The sequence below is a fragment of the Sarcophilus harrisii genome, chromosome 1, assembly GCF_902635505.1.
Source record: "Sarcophilus harrisii chromosome 1, mSarHar1.11, whole genome shotgun sequence".
NCBI classification, from domain to species: domain Eukaryota; kingdom Metazoa; phylum Chordata; class Mammalia; order Dasyuromorphia; family Dasyuridae; genus Sarcophilus; species Sarcophilus harrisii.
Genome location: NC_045426.1, coordinates 556,706,082 through 556,721,793, shown reverse-complemented (window position 1 = coordinate 556,721,793; position 15,712 = coordinate 556,706,082). Strand labels below are relative to the sequence as shown.

Sequence of the window (15,712 nt, the reverse complement as noted above, 5' to 3'; positions counted from 1 at the left end):
TTCCTAATTTTAATACTTGGAGGATCTGTGAATTGATATGAATATTTCCCCTTTCATCAACAGAAATCTGTGAGGGTCTTCAAGAGTAATTGTAATTGTGACTGAAAACTTCATCACCTTACAACCAACCTGTTAACGGATTTCTCCTAATTGAGCTAGGTTGATTTTTGGATAAATCAATCAACATTAATTAAAGGTCTACTATATACCAGGCACTTACAAAAAGGCAAAAGGCAGTTCCTTCTTTGAAGGAACTGTAATTCTAGTGGAGAAGATGACATGCAAACAACTATGTTTAAACAATCTATATGAAAGATAAATAAGAAATAATTAACAAAAGAAAGACCCTACAACAAAGAGGGATTGGGCAAAATTTCCTGTAAAGGATGGGATTTTAGTTGAGACTTGGAGTCAGGAAGTCCATTCTGGGAATAAGGAGGGAAAACTTTCCAGGCAAATTCCAAGTATGGATAACAGCTAGAGAAAATGCCTAGAGCTGAGAGATAGAAAATCTTGATTGTGGGAATGACCAGGAGGCCAATGCAGCTGGATCAAAGAGTACCTGTAAGGAAGTAAAGTATAAGATTTGAAAGGAGGGGACAAGGTTATAAAGGATGATAGATTTAGATCTGGGATCAAAGATTTAGATCTGGGAGGGACCATAGAAGCCAATAAGTTCAACCAACTTATTTTATGTATAAAATCAGGAAACAGGCCCAAAAAGGGGAGAGTTACTTACTCAAAGTCATACAGTTTGTAAATGTCTAAGGTAGAATTTGAACACAGGTATTCTAGACTGGGCCAATCCTATAGTAGTTTAGGTTTGATATTGGCCAAAACAAAACACACACACACACACACACACACACACACACATACACACACAGAGCACTTGCAGATCATTCAACAGTTAATAAAAAGAGGTTTACTAAGCCAAAGAGGGAAAAGGATAGGCAGTGAGAACAAGTCCAGTTAATTCAGCTGAGTCTGAAGTTCCCTTGCACGTTTTAACCATTTTTACCCATCAGCCAAGTTTCACAGTGTCTAGAGCTCCTCATGACTCCTTCACCAAGAAGAGATTTCATCAGCCTGAGCTTTTAGTCTCATGAACCAAACAAGTTTGTTCTTAATCCCTTTTAAGGAAAAACTTGCCTTTTAGGAAAGGAGGACCCAAAATATTGCTCCTGCCACATCAAGATTTCCTAATTCCAAGTGCAGTCAACCCACAATATTATATTGCCTCTCAATTACTATTCAGGGACATCCAAGTATTATTGGGAATAATAAAGGAATTTCTGCTTTTCCAATCTGATAGGACCTTCCAGAGCTTTCATTACACTGGGACAGTCTTCAAGACCTTCTAAATTAAATTCTCCTTCTGGATAAAGAAATAAATTCAACATCATTCAGGTAAACTAACTAAATAAAAACCATCTTGTATATGGAAGCCATTCAACTTACTATTTTGTGTTCAGTCAAGGTTTTTATTTTAGCTATATGAAGTAACACCTCAATTATCTGAAGGACAATTACCCATTAATTGTCTGGAAGATAGTTAAAAAAAAAAAAAAAAAAACCCTAAGAAATAAGAGAAAAAGGTCTTTGCGTATCCTTAATTGATGTCACAAATTCCTAGCCCAAATAAAGCTCTTCCTTTCCTCACAGGATAGCTCCTCTGGTCTTAGCTTAGAGCATGTTTACTCTATGTACAATTCTACCAAGTTTCATCCTCTGGTTCGCAAGCCAATTCTAGATAAGAAGCAGCACATTAGAGAATATTGAGAAGAGAGCAAGAAGGGAGGGTACTCCTAGGGGCAGGAGTCCTGCCACTAGCAAAAACTGACAATTGATAGCCTAAGAGCATTAAAGATCAAAAAAAGTCTCAAGCCTCCCAAGGCTTAGTATTCTGGGTTTATTTACTGTAGGAGAAGAGCTTCCACGCTTTACTATCTCCTAAGAGATTCACTATATGGTAATAGAAGGAAATATTACAAGTGAAGCCAAGTACAAGAGCACATGTTCATAATTATGACCTTGAGTCATCAAGTAAAATTATGTTCAGTGCACTGTGCTATTCACCCCAAATAGTTACCATTGAAAAAACTTTTGGGGCTTGTGGTTAGCTTCAGTTATCTGGAAAATTAAGCTGTATGACTTTAGGCAAATCTTTTTAACCTCTCAGTGACCAAGATGACCATGAGTTGCACAGCAGATGCTGAGCAACATGAGTAGAAGGAATGTCTTCATAGGTAGTTCTCTACACTCAGGTGTGTTCTGGAGCCATTCAAACTGGCTTAAGAGCTTATTATTAAATTTTCAGTGTGAGCATTTATGCCTTGGGTACCAGCAAATGCTACAAAAGGCTCAATTTATTTTGTTGATTGTCTAGACTTAGGAAAATAATGAAGAAAATGTTAAGAATGCAGATCAGTCTTTAAAATGTGGTTAGCTTTTTTCCCCCTGGAGAGCTGGTTTTTAAACATTTCTCTTTACACTCCTGCTTATCCTCATGACATCAATGATTCAAACCAAATAAAAAAGATAATTTACCTCAATGCCAGAAAAATGGGTGATAGCTATAAAAACAATTGTAGTATTGTAGTTATACTGATCAAGTCCCCTACCTAAATCTAAATCAAGTCATTAAGATGGCTTCAATTAATCAGAATACGGCTTGTTTTGTAAATATTTGTCTGCATATTGTCAGTCTCATTAGATTATAAACTCCTTGAGGGAAGGAACTATTTTTTGCCTCTTATTGTATGCTGAGCACTTAGCACAGTACCTGGCACATAGTAGGTATTTAACAGGTATTTATTGATTGGTTATTGAACAGCATGGCAAATATCAGAAGATACAAAGTACTACAAGCTTTCATATGAATTGATCATTTAATCAATAAATATTTATTTATTTATGTGCCTGGCATCGTGTTCAGCTGTGGAGATAAAAATGGGACACCACATGTAAACAAATATTTACAATGTAGACTATATATAGAACAAATAAAAAATAATTAACAGAAGAAAGACAGATGAATTAGGAAGGCTGGAGAAGGCTTCCTGTGAGAGTGGGTTTTTAATTGGAACTTAAAAGAAATAGGAAGATGAGTCTGGGAGCACCACTGATTAGATATATGATTAAAGGATCAACAAAAATCTTAGGTGAAATTTTGACTAGGTTTGAAGAATGGATAGAATTTTAACAAATGAAGATTGGAGAAGTGTGTCTTCAAGGCTATAGGCACAATATGAGCAAAGACTCAAAGGCAAGAAAACACTAGATCTGTTCAAAACAATAAATAATCCATTAGATATATATTATAATAAATAATATTTAATAAATAAAAAATAAAGTAAAATAATCCGGAGAATATGTAAAAGAAACAATGCCAGAAAGATAATAATATCAATAGGTCACATTTATTTATTGCTTACCACTTATAGAATGGTTCCTAATCTAATGATTAGGCAGCATAAACATCTACCCTCATTTAACAGATAAAGCAATAGATATAGAAAAATTAAAGATTACATAGTTTGTGTCAGAGCCTGAATTCACAAAATGGTCTGTATTAGAACTAGAAGGAACCTTTGAGATCATCAAGTCCAGTCCTAGTAAAGTGAAGAAATTGACTTAAATTCATACAGCTAATAAGTGGTGAATCTGATCAGGTCTTAAACATCAAAGAGTCTTCTGATTCCAGATCCAATATCTTTTCACAGCACATCTCTGCATCTGATCTCTGTACAATTTTCAAAATTGATTTCTAATTTCTAATTTCCGCTCTCTCATTCCCACCCAGGAACTAATGTTTTGAGCTTTGAATCACACCTTGAGAAATACAAATTTAAATACTTAGCCATTATGTATATCAGAACTTATAGAAATGAATAAACTCTTTTTAATAGCTTCTTTTTTCCCAAATACATGCAAAGAAAGTTTTCAACATTCACCTTTGCAAAACCTTCTATTCCAGATTTTTCTCCCTCCTTCTCCTATACCCCCTCTCAAAGGTAACAAGCAATTCAATACAGGTTAAATATGTTCAGTTCATCTAAACATATTGATGAATAAACTCTTAATGAAGCCTAGATAACCATTCAATAAATTATGATTCTTAGGTACTCAAAAATAATCAAAAGACAAAGTCCAAACTCCTTGGAATTGCATTCAAGGACTTCAAAAATCTGGTTCCAACTAATATAACCCCTTCTAACATAATAGTCCATTATTCTCCAGCACAAAATATTAATTCCAACTAGCTTAGTTATTATTCCCCAGAATGTCATAATTTTCTACCTTTCCACTTGCTTTGCTATCTGACACCCTTAGAAAAACTTTCCCTTTCTTCTACATCTATCCAATTCCTATCTAACCTTGGAAGTCTAGCTCAAGTCCAGACAGTTACGATAAGCAGGAAGATACAAAGATTCAGTCCAAGTATACAAATCAGGGCTTTATATGCAGACATTCAGGACGAGAAGAAAAGCGCAAGTAAAATCACGATCTGAGTACTAGAGCAAGTAGGACAGGGAAATGAGGAGCAGGGAGTTGGGGAAGGGTCAGTGCAAATAATCAAGGGTTGCCTTTTGCCCTGGGGCCCTATTCATGCTTTTATTGCTAAATAGCATCTCCCTTATGAAAGCAATCTAATCTTGTTAGTAGGCATTCTGACTTGTAAGTGGGGAAAATAGTTTTCAGAATCATCCCTCATGAAATAACATGCTTAAGATGCTTTTAGTAAATATAGCAGCAAAAACAGGAAATAAGGCAATGTTAAAGGAAGCTTCTTTCCCCTAGGAGTCAGCTTCCATCTGTCATGTTCCACTGCCCACACTGCCGCTAGGCACATGTATGTCCTGCTATAAATAAGGCATTCTGCCAGTAAGCTCTAGCCAGGACAGAAGTCAGCAGTCCACTTACTTAAAGGTATTAGGCAGAGTAGCACATTATAAAATTTGGAACCTTTGTTTTCTGTGGATGTTACTTGTTTGCTTCTGGTCAGTTTGGGGTATTGTTACAGACTCTCGTCTCTATGCTTTTATTTTTATTTGATAGTTAAGCTAGTATTCTCTGCTAGCTCATTTTAGTGGGGGCAGCAGCATGTCACAGTAGAGCTCCACTACCAGGCATGAGGCCTTCTGCCTAGAAAGGGAAACAGCAAATATTGAGGGAAAGTGAATAACTTGCCAAAGATGACCTACTAGATCCACTTCTTGGGTTGCAAGACCCAAGGTGAACAAAAAGGAAGTAGTCATGGTGGTTATCTCTACGGAGAAAATTTTCATGATCTTTGTAGGCATCAGTGACTATATATAAAGCTTCATAAACTTTGTACATAACCTATATAAACTCTTGTTAATGACTAGACTATAATGGTGATGTACAAAGTTCTCAGTGTCTCTATAATTTTATTGAGTATAATAGTAATGAGTATAAGAGGCAGTTCTTATAGAACTGGACAAATCCAAGATGGAGGTCTTCATTAATCCCTGCAAGAAGTAGCAGGACGATTTATATGAACTGATGCTAATTGAGTAGAACCAAGAAAACATTGTACACAGCAACAACAAGATTTTGTGATGATCAATTGTGATGAACTTGCCTGTTTTCAACAATGAGGTGAATTAAGGCAATTCCAGTAAACTTGTGATAGAAAGCTTTTTTTTCTTTTTCATTTTTCCCTTTTTGATTTGATTTCTCTTGTGCAGAATGATAAATATGGAAGTATGTTTAGAAAAATTATACATGTCTAACTTGTATTATTTGCTGTTATGGGGTGGGGGTAGAGTAGGAGGGAGAAAGAAAAATTCGGAACATAATAAAGTTTTGCAAGACTGAATGTTGAAAACTATCTTTGCATGTATTTTGAAAAATAAAAGACTATTATTATTTTTTTTTTAAGTAGCAGGACAATGATGACAAGAAGCAGCTGCTCAAAGATTTCAACATGAAGAACTTCCATGTTATCTGGGCCATTGCCAATGCCCAAATGTGTCTGCTGCCTTTGAGGCAGAATTGTCTCACCTGATGGAGAACCAGGTGAATAACTACAGTGTGACTGAGCAACTGGACAGGGGCCAAGAGAAACTGGAGCAGTAGGTAACTATGTCCACTAAATTTAGGCAGGATGAGATAATTGATGTCACTGGAGTGAGCAAGGGCAAGAGTTACAAAGACATCAGTTGTTTTCAAACAAAGATACCATCCCCATAAAACCCACCAAAGCCAATACAAGGTGGCCTTTATGAGAGCTTGGTATTCTACCTATGTGACATTGTCTATGGCCCAAAGGCAGAAGGACTACCACCATCATGCTGAAATCAATAAGAACAAATCAAGGATGGTAAAGTGATCAAAAATAGTGCAATTATGATCTGTTTTAAAAGAGCATCAACCTTCTGGGAGGGTTTATTCACTATGATAATGTGACCAAATACTTTATCATGCTAAATTGTTGTATTATTGGGATTAAGAAATATATTCTCACCTTACAAAAGTCCCTCTTTATAGAAAAGAAGCATTATATCCAGGCAAAAACTGACTTAAACTTTATTGAAAACACCTTCAAATTTGCCCATGGTTTCTTCCAGACTGTGGAAGAAAAGAAAGCTTTCAGGAATCACTTGAGAAGGATGCCATTGTTAAAGAGACAGCTTATTGTTTCCAAGCCAATTGGGATTTGGTCAGCTCTCAATAAAATTGAAATTATTTTGACAAAATAGTCAGAATAAAATAGTATCAAAATGTCTTACCATTAGAATAGTAATAAAAATAACTCATACTTCGATCATATATTGATAGTTATAATTGCTTCTATAAGGAAAGCAGCATAAAGACCATTATCCCTACTTCACAGATGAGGAAATGGAGACTCAACTTGCTTAGATTCCATAGTATAAAGGCAAAGACTTGAATCAAAGTCTTCTGACCCCAAATTCAGTGTTTCCACCACTACTTGAAGATAAATACAATAGATACAATACATTATGTCAATCTGAAAAGTCACATCATCCCTGGAGTTAAAGGCTAAGTCTCTATATAACCAGTTTATGAAGGTGAAAACAAATTTTACAAGTGAGTCAATCCCTGAAGAAGCTATAAAAAATTTTCTCAAAAAAAAAAAAATTCTCACTTCTTTTAGCAGAGGTAGGAGAGCATGGATGCAGAATATACGACATTCTGGCATATATTGACATACCCTCAAATGTGGCTAATATGTAGGTAGTTTTGCTATTTTTCTTTCTTACAAGAGAAAGTTTAATTGGCAGAGATGGGAGGGAAGGATATCCAGAAATGTAATGATATAAAATACAAAAGGGATCAGTAAAACTTACTTTAAAAAAAAAAAAAGTATTCATGCAACTGTTTTCATATCCCCATCTCCACTATCTTATTCCATTCATATCTTCCCTTTGTGGAACTCCTTTCTCTGAACTTTTCCTACCCCTATAAAACTCTTATTTGACTTGTGTTTCATATATATTCAAGACGCTGCTTTCTGCCAATTAATCTGTGTTACCCCTTCTGCATAAAATCATAAAATCTTAAAGATTTGGTAAAATCTTAAACATTTATTTGGTTCAGTCTCTAACCAAAGCAAGAATCCCCTCTACCTGACAAGGGGTAATCCAATATCTGCTTAAATATAAAAAAAAAATTGCTTCCAATCAGTCAATCAACAAGTAATTACTATGCACCATCCCCAATACTAGATACTAGGGAATTCAAAGGTAGAAGTAACATAATCCCTGCCCTCAAGAAACTTAGGTTCTGTCAAGGGAAACAACATATACAGAGACCATTAATGTTTATTTAACATTCTCTCTGGGAGTTATTTTTCTAATTCACAATCATAATAGTGGGGTCAGTTTCCATAGTAGTAACTATTACCCCCAGGATACAAGGTACTTTCTGAGTCCACATTCTAAAACTAGCTTCTATAGTCACATTTATATTTAATAGTCATCCAGTTGGTATAATTAGGTCAAAGTAAAGACATTTACTGAGATGGCAAACCATAAAACACTATCCCAAATAAACTTGGGGCAAAATACAAATTTATACAGCATCAGATAGAAAAATGAGAACACATACAGAGAGTACAGCAGTTAGTAGTGAGGCACACAAATAGAGAACAAAATCACACTTGCAACACTATAGGGTTCTGACATTCATTCTCTTCTCCTGGAGTCCTTAAAAGTGCTTTCTGAACAAGCCACTTAACTGGGCTCCCTTGACCTGTTCTTTTCCAGTGCTCGATTCGTAGGGGCTAATGCTCTCTTGAATCCTTAATTGATGCTATTCTCTGTCTACCATCTCCACCCCAGAATCATATATTCCTAGAATATTTCCACTGATTTTCATAAACCTGCTCTCTGATGATCATCAACTGAGTGATTCCAATGCAAAAGAACATGGTGGAAGGAGAGAGAAGAAAAGGGTGGATAGGGAAATTCACTTTCTCTGCTACTTTCACACTGTACTTCAGTACAGGGTAAAAGCAAAAAATCCCCTCTTATTCGGATTGTTCTTTCTCCATACCTTCTTCCTGACCTAATTGTGTCTTTAGAGCCAGCAAATTAGCTTTTTAAAGGTAATTGAGGAATGGCTGAACTTCAGTAGGCCAAAGGCAGACTGCCCTTTTCATCCCATCAAGTTTGATTAAAGACTTGTTTATATCAGAGAAAGAGCTAACAAAGAGTTTAAACATTTTTTTTTGCACTTACTTTAAAACCTCCAGATTTCCTTGTTCTGTTATCTGCCCTGACTTTCTATGAATAAAAGCTATTGGGCTGGAGTGGGAGAAGGGGACAAAATCCATTGATCAGATTGCCCTGAACAACTCCACACACATAAATAATAACTACTAATAATTTGGGAGACTGAATGAGGCACTAGTAATAGGATGGGAGGAAGAATGGATCATGAAAGGCTTCCTATTTCATGCATGATCTTGGAAGAGGTCATGTGGTGTCAGGATAAGGAACAACTACTGCCAGAAGCACAGATAGGAAACAGGGACCCACTTATAGAGCAAGAATTAGAAGGTCAATTTGGTTGGATTATAGAGGCAGTAGAGTGAAGTATATAATAAGGTTGGAAAAGTAAGTTGGGGACACATTTATAAATTTTATTAAATGTCAAACAGAGGAATTTTTATTTAATCCTAGAAGTAATGGGTAGATAGCTAGATAGTACAGTGGGTAGTGTGATGACTTGGAGACAGAAATACCCAAGTTTAAATCTTGTCTCATAAGCTTATTGTTTTATGATTCTGGAAAATTCACTTATTTGCATAGCTTCAGTTTCATCTATAAAATGAGGCTAATAATAGCACCTCCCTCCCAGAGATGTTATGAAGAGTAAATGAGATAATATGTAAATCACCTTACAAGCTCTAAAAGCATTTCATAATATTTTGACCCTCCTTTTATATCAGAGAAGTTTGAATTATTATGGTATTAAAAAATAAAATATGTTGATGTACATATATGTTATGCATTTGTGAGTTTCTAAATTTTTTTTTATGTGGTCTGCTGGTCTTTATATGTTGTCTGCAGCTTCTACAAAATTCCCATTTAATTTTTTATGCTGACTTGTGACATATCAAAACCACAATGGGGAAAGTTGCATTATGGAAGGGAAAACTATAAATATATAGGGTGAAGGAGAATAAGAAGTTGAATATGGCTCTGAGATTCTCAGTTTGGATGACTGGAAGGATGTGATACCCTAACAGAATAAAAAAAATTTAGGAAAAAAAGTAGGCTTGAAGATAAGGGAGAAAGTAAGAGAATTCTCTTTTGGACTTGCTATTAGGATATACACAATAAATTTGAGATGCCAATGGGATATTCCATTGGAAATATCCAGTATACAATTGGAAGTAAAGGCCTGAAGCTCACAAGATGGACAAGATCTCTAAGTGACAGAGGGTAAAGAGAAAAGGAAAGGGACTTAGAACAGAACTTTAAAATATTAAAGTATGTTAAGGTCATGCTATGCATGATATGTAGTTTTAGGGTTATTGCTACATCTTTCCTAAAGCTACACTAACTCAATACAGCAAAAGAGAGCAGAAGATCAGAAAGGTAAATGAACCAAGAAAGAACAGCTGAAACCATTTTTGTTTATCTCTAAGTTTTAGAAAGTTTTTTCTTATGTTGAGTTGAAAGTTGCCTTCCTATCACTTCTACTCATTGGCCTTTTATACTACATAAAATAGTTTCATTATGCTTCTATGTAAATCCTTTTTCTTCAGAGCCCATAAAACAAAGAAAAATGATGTAATGTCTTTCTGGCCTTCTTTTGATAGTGGTCAAGTACTAAACAGAAGAAGCAGTGGAGGGTGCTAAAAATGATAAGGTTTTTCGATTCTATAAACATTCACATTACTGTTGGTATTTTAAATATGAAATAATTCTCCCCAAAACCCATTGTAGGTGATATATTTGGCCACAAATTGACTATATCAATAATGACATTCTTTTACAAGTGAGATCATAAGAAGATGCAATGAAATTAAAAGAGAGCTTCCTGACTTTCCATAGAAAAATAAATAAAAGGGAGAGAATTTATTTCAATTTCATGGGGCACTTGGTCATCTTGACTTGCAGGGAACATAATAATAAGAACCCAAAAGATCACTATAATGACTACTACACCCTAGACATCAATGGTGCTCAGAAGTATCATAAATCATCAACATAAAAACAATATACCTTAGCACCTAGTTAGTAAGAATAATTAAAAATAGGAAACTACCAGGCAGCCTGTTTCCTCCACCGAGGGGCTGCACCCCAATAAGCTGTTCCACAGATAATCTTGCCCTTCCCCCATGTCCCAACCTCTTCTTCTCAAATGAATTTCTTTTTAAAAAACAAAACTATTATGGACTCAATTTTCATGCCACTTGCTCCAGACATAAAAATTGTTAATTATTACTCTGATACTCAATGGCTATGTCATTGAAAGTGATAGTATAGGGAAGGGAAAGAGGAGAATACAGTGAAAATAAAAACAATTTAAGATTAAGAAATGATAGATGTTAAATGCTCATAAAATACACAGAAGCATGTTGCCTTTATGTTTTTGTTACACACTAGCTATGTGATATACATCTCTGATACATATTATCTGTGTGATCCTGAGTCAGTGAGCTTTTAGACTCTCTGGTCATTATCAGTCCTTTAAATAATTCTAAAACTATGTTTTGCGTAGAAGGTAATGATCTGCTTGAGTAGATGACATTTTTCATTTGTAAATTTCTTTTATCAATAAATATAAGTCCAATCCAAATATCAATCTCTTATCATCACAACAATGAGTCTACTGAAAATTGTGGCTCTAGATACCCTTATTATTTTTCCCAGGTTCATTATAGGCTGCTTAATTTTTTTTAATTTTAATTTTAAAAACTGGAAGGGGATTTGCTATTACTAGATTTCAATTATATTTTAAAATAATTATTATCAAAACTGCCTAGGATTGGATTAAAAATGGAAAAATAGATGAGTGAAATTAGATAAACAAAATCAAAAGCAAGAAATCCAAGAATATAAATGTCTGGAAAAGGGAATCTTCATTTCAACTATTGGGAATCAAATTAGCAGAAATTGTTTCTATCAATATCTTACACTAAATATCACAAAAAAATTCTAAATGGATGAAATATTTGAATGTAAACAGCTTCTTTATTTAAAAAAATGAAGGAAAATGGAAGTTTATGCCTTTTACTATCATAGACTTCATAAGAATTCATAACTAGATAATTGGAAAGAAAAAATGATTAAAGATGAAATAGAAAAATGTAATTATATAAAATTAGAAGCCTTTCACTCAGAATTAATGCTCATAGAAGAAAAGATTCAAAATGGGAAAAAATCTTTGCAATAAATAGAAAGACTACAAGTAAACAATAGACAAAAATAAAAGCAAACAATAGTCAAAAGATATAAACAAAGACTTCAAAAAAGAAATCTTAACTATCAATTAGCAAATAAATTCTTTTCAAAATCCCTAATAATCACAGAAATTCAAATTAAAATAACTCTAATGTATTATCTCATACTTATCAAATTGGAAAAAATTGGAAAATTCAATGGCTTTGGATAGACGGACATAATTATTATCACTGTTAGAGCTGTGGATTGGCCCTAATATAGAAGGAATAATGGAATGATGAAAGAAAAGTTACTAAATAACTCATAATCTTTGACCAGAGATCCTACTGATAGGTAATCTAAGAAATCAGACATTAAAAAAAAAAAAAAAGACCTAGCTATAGAAAAACATTCATAAAATTATTTTTTAATGTCAGGCATCTAGTAACAGAATAGGGACACAAAGACTAAAAAATGGGTTTTAGAAAATATGGCTTATGAATATGATGAAATACTATTATGTTTTAATTTCAAAAAATAAGGGAATACTTTTTCTCTTTATATAGCTTTTATACATTACTTTAATGTATAAAGTAAAAGTCTTTATAAAGAAATGATGCAGACCCAACAGAAAAATGTTTAAAAGATATGAAGTTTTCTTTTTAAATTTATAGAGTGAAAAAAGCAGAGCCAAAAAAAAATATCCAAAATTAGTACAAAATCTAAACACATTACAAATATAAATAAATAAAACAATACAAATTTATAAAACTTGGGTCAAAGATGATGAAAAATGTTGACAATAAATCATTAAAGTTAAAGCATACTTCCTGCCTTTCCATTTATGATCAATAAATAACATAATGGAGAAAAAAAGCCCTATACTTGGGTCAGGAGAACTGTGTGTAAATCCCAGATCTTGTTATTTACTAGCTGTATGACCTTAGACAAGTCACATAGCTTCACTGGCATTCATTTCCTTATTTATGAAAAGAGAAAGTTGTACTTGATGACTTTTGAGGTCTCTTCCAACTCTAAATCTATGGTGCTATTTACTATAGAAATAACAAGTAACATGCAACTATTAGTAATAACCACCCTGTTTGACAGTTATATTTTAGTGGAATGTACTTTTCTTAAATGCTTGTTGAATAGTTTCTGCTGTGCCAATCAAAATGTTTTCACAAAATGTATTTTAAAAATATGTAGGGACAAGTAAAGTCTTTTAAGAGCTCTCATACCATGTAAACACCTGTCCGTTTTACTCAAGACACGACCTGGCAAGTAGGCAAGCATATTGCTATGAAAAAATGTTATTTTCAATTAATGAATCTCAAATAATGTTATTAATTTTTTTAAAATTAATTCAAAAAATCTCAGGATGATTGATTTACCAGAAACCATTTATATATTTCAGTATTTGTCTTTATTTCTGAGCCTGGGTTTCATAGGACTTTGTATTCAGTGTTGTTCTTCAGCCACTTTTCAATCATGTCTGACTCTTTGTGACTCCATTTGGCTTTTCTTGGCAAAGATATTGAAGTGACTTGCCATTTCTTCTCTATGAGAAGAGTTGATGTAAAATTGATGAGAAAGTTGAAGTTAACAGGGTTAAGTGATTTGCTCATGATCACAGAGAAAGTAGAAATAGTGAGTGTCTGAAAGTAGATTTGAATTCAGGAAGATGAATCTTCCTGACTTCAAAAGCAGCATTCTCTCCACTGTGCCACTACTGATACATTTATAATATTCTGTAATCTCTGATATTAAGGAAATATGCAAAAAGAGTAACCATAGTTGTCCTCTCTTTGATGATGGGAATAGTTAGGTTTGAAAACATACTTAAACTATGATAGACTTGGCTCTTCTTAGCAATTCAATGATCCAAGACAATTCCAATAAACTTTGGATAGAAAATGTCATCTGCTTCCAGAGAGAAAACTGGAGACTGAGTGCAGATTGCAGCATGTTATTTTCGCCTTTTTTTTCTTCTGGGGTTTTTTCCCATGGTTTTTCCTTTTTGTTCTGACTTTTCTCTCCCAACATGACTCATATAGAAATATGTTTAAAAAAAAAATGAATTTACATGTATAACCTAAAGATAAATAAGAAAAAAAATTTAAAGGACCTGAGAAAAAATAAAATGAAGACATATTTGATAGTAATATTCCTTCAACAATGATATCCTTATAAAAAAATCCATAGCACAATATTTCCAACTTTTCAAGGGTTTCGTCATGACTAGTGAAACACTGAGCTTAAGAGGCAAGAAAAAAATAAATCCAATCCTACTTCTGAAAATTACTACTGATATAACATAATTTAAGCCACTTAACCTGAGAATAAATTTTCTCATTTATGATATGGGGATAATAACTGTCATTATCTTATAGACTATTGCATGTCACAGACTCTATCACATACTCTATTTGATCTGGTGGCAATTTTGCATTCATAAAGATTAGGCCATCTCAGCACAATCTCTGACAGATGCTACCATCCTAGAAACCATCAAATATAGTCTTGGCAACTGAATATTTGTGTGTCGTGGTTTATCCTGGGAGAGCAGCCTTAGTATCAATTGCAATCAATAATTATTCCAAAATCGCAGCCAGCTGGTAAAATGCAAACGTTTATTTCTCCTTACAAATTAGCCCAGTTAGTTGAGGCCTATCTCTCTGCCTGGCCCAAGAGATCTTGAAGTTTTGTCCTTGGCTTCTGCTTCTGCTTTCTTCAGTCTCCAGCCAGCTCTGACTCGTGGCTTCTCAATCTCCAGTCTGTGGCGAGTAGTCTTTTCTTCCAGAGTGTTCTGTCTCAGAGCCCTATTGATGTTCTGGAGAAATTCCTCCTAGCTCTGAGAGCTTCCTTCATTTATGTGATCTCCCAAAGGTTAACTCCACCTTCTGGAGGGAGAGGGATTCTGGGTTATCTCCCAGAGTGCTCTCTGATCCTAAGGGAGGTGTGAATTCAGCTCTCATACTAGCCCTGAACTCTCGTGTGAACTCCATTGAGTACTTAGATAATTGAGCTCTCTAAAGGTGCTAACACAAGCATTGTTCAATCAGTTCCACTTAGTATCTTGTTTCAAGTTCTGGCCCAAAATAACTCTTAAGAATAAATTAACTCCAATGTCTTTAACATTTTGTAAAGAAATGTCTTAACACTTTAGTAAAGATTCCAACATTTGTGTATCCAAGCTAAGTTTGGAAAGGCTTCCTACCAGAGAGCTAGAGACAAATTGATAAATATTTAGCCACATTCAACTTACTTCTGAGAGTTATAGGTTGTTTGCATAGATGCAAAGAGTACTCATCTACAAATGATATTGCAGATTCTTAAAATCTTGAATTATTACGTTGCCTTAAAATTGCTCTCTAAAATCTGTGAATTAATCAACAAATAATAATGAAGCCCTGATATTCAATCAACAAATAATAATGAAGCCCTGATATTCTGTGTCAGATACTCTGCTTGATGCTATTGATATAAAGACAAAAATGATGCAGTACCTGCCCTTGAAGAGCTTACATTCTAACAAGTGGATACCCATAGACAAAAATACGTACATATACAAGTTTATGCAAAACAGATACAAGATAATTTTGAAGGAAAATTTTCTTATAAAAAATAAAAGGTGCTGCCTTGCAGAATCTTGAAGGAAGGCAAAAACATAGTGAGATATACAAGTAGGTGATGTAGTGGCATTTGTGAGGGAAAGGAAGTACGATATTGCACGATATTTTTTTCACGATAACTGGAAAAATAGAGTGGAGCTGCATTGTGAAGGGCTTCAAATGGCAAAGTTTTTATTTGACACTAGAATC

At 34.2% G+C, this 15,712-nt stretch overlaps 1 pseudogene; it reads left to right on the top strand.

The window, feature by feature from the left end:
• Positions 1-6,728, top strand: part of LOC111719102 — a 118,600-nt pseudogene extending 111,872 nt beyond the window's left edge.
• Positions 6,729-15,712: the final 8,984 nt, after the last annotated feature.